The 5,000-nt window shown below is 62.5% G+C and overlaps 1 pseudogene; it reads left to right on the forward strand.

The window, feature by feature from the left end:
- Positions 1 to 5,000, forward strand: part of LOC126445769 (large subunit ribosomal RNA) — a 7,955-nt pseudogene that overhangs the window by 933 nt on the left and 2,022 nt on the right.

A 5,000-nucleotide genomic window follows, 5' to 3' on the forward strand; every position in this document is an offset into this window, starting at 1 on the left:
ACGGACCAAGGAGTCTAACATGTGCGCGAGTCATTGGGCTGTACGAAACCTAAAGGCGTAATGAAAGTGAAGGTCTCGCCTTGCGCGGGCCGAGGGAGGATGGGGCTTCCCCGCCCTTCACGGGGCGGCGGCCTCCGCACTCCCGGGGCGTCTCGTCCTCATTGCGAGGTGAGGCGCACCTAGAGCGTACACGTTGGGACCCGAAAGATGGTGAACTATGCCTGGCCAGGACGAAGTCAGGGGAAACCCTGATGGAGGTCCGTAGCGATTCTGACGTGCAAATCGATCGTCGGAGCTGGGTATAGGGGCGAAAGACTAATCGAACCATCTAGTAGCTGGTTCCCTCCGAAGTTTCCCTCAGGATAGCTGGTGCTCGTACGAGTCTCATCCGGTAAAGCGAATGATTAGAGGCCTTGGGGCCGAAACGACCTCAACCTATTCTCAAACTTTAAATGGGTGAGATCTCCGGCTTGCTTGATATGCTGAAGCCGCGAGCAAACGACTCGGATCGGAGTGCCAAGTGGGCCACTTTTGGTAAGCAGAACTGGCGCTGTGGGATGAACCAAACGCCGAGTTAAGGCGCCCGAATCGACGCTCATGGGAAACCATGAAAGGCGTTGGTTGCTTAAGACAGCAGGACGGTGGCCATGGAAGTCGGAATCCGCTAAGGAGTGTGTAACAACTCACCTGCCGAAGCAACTAGCCCTGAAAATGGATGGCGCTGAAGCGTCGTGCCTATACTCGGCCGTCAGTCTGGCAGTCATGGCCGGTCCTTGCGGCCGGCCGCGAAGCCCTGACGAGTAGGAGGGTCGCGGCGGTGGGCGCAGAAGGGTCTGGGCGTGAGCCTGCCTGGAGCCGCCGTCGGTGCAGATCTTGGTGGTAGTAGCAAATACTCCAGCGAGGCCCTGGAGGGCTGACGCGGAGAAGGGTTTCGTGTGAACAGCCGTTGCACACGAGTCAGTCGATCCTAAGCCCTAGGAGAAATCCGATGTTGATGGGGGCCGTCATAGCATGATGCGCTTTGTGCTGGCCCCCGTTGGGCGAAAGGGAATCCGGTTCCTATTCCGGAACCCGGCAGCGGAACCGATACAAGTCGGGCCCCTCTTTTAGAGATGCTCGTCGGGGTAACCCAAAAGGACCCGGAGACGCCGTCGGGAGATCGGGGAAGAGTTTTCTTTTCTGCATGAGCGTTCGAGTTCCCTGGAATCCTCTAGCAGGGAGATAGGGTTTGGAACGCGAAGAGCACCGCAGTTGCGGCGGTGTCCCGATCTTCCCCTCGGACCTTGAAAATCCGGGAGAGGGCCACGTGGAGGTGTCGCGCCGGTTCGTACCCATATCCGCAGCAGGTCTCCAAGGTGAAGAGCCTCTAGTCGATAGAATAATGTAGGTAAGGGAAGTCGGCAAATTGGATCCGTAACTTCGGGATAAGGATTGGCTCTGAGGATCGGGGCGTGTCGGGCTTGGTCGGGAAGTGGGTCAGCGCTAACGTGCCGGGCCTGGGCGAGGTGAGTGCCGTAGGGGTGCCGGTAAGTGCGGGCGTTTAGCGCGGGCGTGGTCTGCTCTCGCCGTTGGTCGGCCTCGTGCTGGCCGGCGGTGCAGGATGCGCGCGCCTGCGCGGCGTTCGCGCCCCGGTGCTTCAACCTGCGTGCAGGATCCGAGCTCGGTCCCGTGCCTTGGCCTCCCACGGATCTTCCTTGCTGCGAGGCCGCGTCCGCCTTAGCGTGCTCCTCCGGGGGCGCGCGGGTGCGCGGATTCTCTTCGGCCGCCATTCAACGATCAACTCAGAACTGGCACGGACTGGGGGAATCCGACTGTCTAATTAAAACAAAGCATTGCGATGGCCCTAGCGGGTGTTGACGCAATGTGATTTCTGCCCAGTGCTCTGAATGTCAACGTGAAGAAATTCAAGCAAGCGCGGGTAAACGGCGGGAGTAACTATGACTCTCTTAAGGTGGCCAAGTGGCGGCGGTGTGGCTGCATCCGGACTTGGCTTTTCGAAGTGCGGTCTTGATGTAGTCGTGCTGCTGCTGCGAGGTGCCTTCCTTGGGTTATAGTTACAGGGAGAGTGATGCGCAATACATGGGCCTAGCCCTCTTAGCCTCTCCTCTCCTGCGGTCTTCTCCCCTTCTCGTGGGCCCGCTGATTTTTGCAGAGTGGAAGACCGCACCAGGGGCTTGGGGGGGTTACCAGCCCCCCCTCGCATTATCCCTTTATAGTTGGGGGCAGCCGACAAGAAACAAGAGATGGTGGCCCTTCCGCTGAAGGTGCCACCCCAGCTACCCCAGCACCTATCCGGCCAACCGGCCGTAACGAAAATGCGATAGTTTGTGTAGCTCCCTTTGCTTGCAGTGAGTGCCACCGCACTTTTACCACGAAGAACGGTCTCGGGGTCCATCGCCGCCGCCAACACCCTGCGGCCGCCAACGCTGAGATCGTGACGGAGAGGCATCGCGCGAGGTGGACGGAGGAAGAAGTCCTGTCGCTCGCCAAGGCAGAGGCCGAACTGTTCCTGGAGAGGGACGCCCGGTTCTTCTTTGTAAATCAAGAACTTACCAGGATGTTCCCCGACCGAACGCTTGAGGCAATCAAGTGCCGACGGCGGCAAGCTGCCCACAAGCAGCTTGTCCGCCAATTCATGGAGGCACTTGAGATCGGTCGGGGTGAAGAGCCGGCGTCCCGCCGTGGAGCAGCGAGCTCGCTGCCTGACGCGGGCGAGGCCGCTGCGCCGCCCGTCGACGCAGCCGAGGACTTCGCGGCCGACACCACCGGGCCGCCGCCGGAGGGGCCGACTGACGCCGCCATCTGGGAGCATCTGGCGGGGCTACCTGCTTCCGCCCAGCGTTTCTCTGCCCTGGATCGAGTCATTGGTCTGGGGCGGGGCACGCCGCCCGATGTCATCCTGGGCATGCTCCCGGATGCCCTTGCGTCGGTCGGGTCCAGGGGGGAGAGGTCGATCACCAGGACACAGCGGCCGCGCCAACCATCCAAGCGGCCGCCTGCCGCCCCGCCGCTGCAGAAGCGCAAGCGGCGCCGCTGGGAATACGCGCGGACACAGGACGCCTTCCGTAGGTCGCGTGCGCGTTGCGTGCGTGGCTTGCTGGACGGCACCCTGCTGCAGCCGCCACCCGACATCCCCGGTCTGCTGGACTTCTGGGCGGACCTCTTCACGAAGAAGCCGATCTCCACCGCCGGCTTCATCCGTGACCGCCTTCTCCCGCACTCGGAGCCTGTCGCTCCTGAGTGCCTATGGGGGCCGGTCACACGTGAGGAGGTCGCTGCTGCCTTGCCGCCCAGGGGATCGGCAGCCGGGCCGGACGGCCTGACTCCAGCGGAGCTGCGGCGCCTGCCGCATGAAGTCCTGGTGAAACTCTTGAACCTCTTCCTCCTGGCCTGCGCCCTCCCCGAGCGTCTGCTTCGCGCCCGGACGTCACTTCTCCCCAAAACGGCTGCACCAACATCCCCCGCTGACTTTCGCCCCATTACGGTCTGCTCGGTGTTGGCGCGGACCTTTCACAAGGTTCTCGCGTCACGCCTGATGCGTGCATGTGCTGTGGACGAACGTCAGCGGGCATTCATCCCCCGGGATGGGATGTTGGAAAACACCTTCATCTTGGACACTGCTCTCACCGACGCAGTCCGCTCCTGTCGCTCTGTTTTTGTGGCATCGATCGACGTCTCTAAAGCGTTCGATTCGGTGGACCATGCCGCCCTCCGCCCCGTGCTGAGGGCTCATGGCCTGCCGGATTGCTTTATTGAGTACGTCGAAAGGTGTTACGAGGGTAGCACGACGGTGATAGCGGGCGGCGCCGACGTGGGCGTGCCCCTGCAGCCGGCTAGGGGTGTGCGTCAGGGTGACCCCCTCTCCCCCCTCCTTTTCAATTTTGCGGTGGACTATGTTTTGAGTCAACTTCCCTCCCACATCGGAGCTCGGATCCTTGGTCGCAGAGTTAACGCTGCGGCCTTCGCAGATGACGTCCTGCTTTTTGCATCGACCGCGAGGGGATTGCAGTCCCTCATCGACGCAGCCGTCGCAGCCCTCGCCCATCTGGGGCTGCAGATCAACGCCCGGAAGTGTTTCACCCTCGCCTTAGTCGCGTCTGGGCGCGACAAGAAGGTGAAGGTCGACGCCGACGTTACCTTCAAAGCGGGCAACGCCACCGTGCCCGCCCTACGTGTGGGTGAAACCTTCCGGTACCTGGGACTGCAATTCTCCACCGCTGGTCGCTGCGTTTTCAACCCACGACGCCACCTGGTGGAGCAGCTGGACGTCATCTCCCGAGCTCCGCTCAAGCCGCAACAGCGCCTCCACGCCCTCACCACCGTACTTCTGCCTGGCCTGTACCATGGGCTGGCCCTCAGCCGCACCCGAGTGGGTGCGTTGAAAGCGGCAGATGTGACCATCCGTGCCGCCGTCAGGAGATGGTTCCGCCTTCCGGCGGACACTCCCCTGGGCTACTTCCACGCTCCTGTAGCCCAGGGAGGCCTCGGCATCCCATCATGCCGATGGATGGGGCCAACACTTCGCCGGTCCCGTCTCCTGACGCTGAAGAGGATTGGGCCAGCCGCCGACGGTGCAGGCCGGGACGAGGTGCAGCGTGAGATTGAGGCGCTGGAGCGGCATCTTATGTGGGAGGGCCACCTCCTCAAATCGTCGACGCAGGTTGGAGAGATGTGGGCCGCGCGCCTGCACGTTGCCTTTGACGGTGCGGCGCTGTCATCTTCCGCCGCCGTCAAGGGGCAACACCAGTGGGTCGCTGACACCAGTCGCCTGCTATCTGGGCGTAACTTCATCGACGCTCTCCGCGCCCGCATCAACGCCTTCCCCACGAAGGCACGGCGCAGTCGCGGGCGGGAGGCGGACACCAGATGCCGCGCGGGCTGCCAGGCCGTAGAGACCGCCAACCACGTGTTACAGGCTTGCTTCAGGACGCACGGGTCCCGGGTTAAGCGGCATGACGCGATCGTGCGCTATGTTGCCCGTGGACTCGCGCAGAGGGGCT

Source organism: Schistocerca serialis, unplaced genomic scaffold, assembly GCF_023864345.2.
Source record: "Schistocerca serialis cubense isolate TAMUIC-IGC-003099 unplaced genomic scaffold, iqSchSeri2.2 HiC_scaffold_357, whole genome shotgun sequence".
NCBI classification, from domain to species: domain Eukaryota; kingdom Metazoa; phylum Arthropoda; class Insecta; order Orthoptera; family Acrididae; genus Schistocerca; species Schistocerca serialis.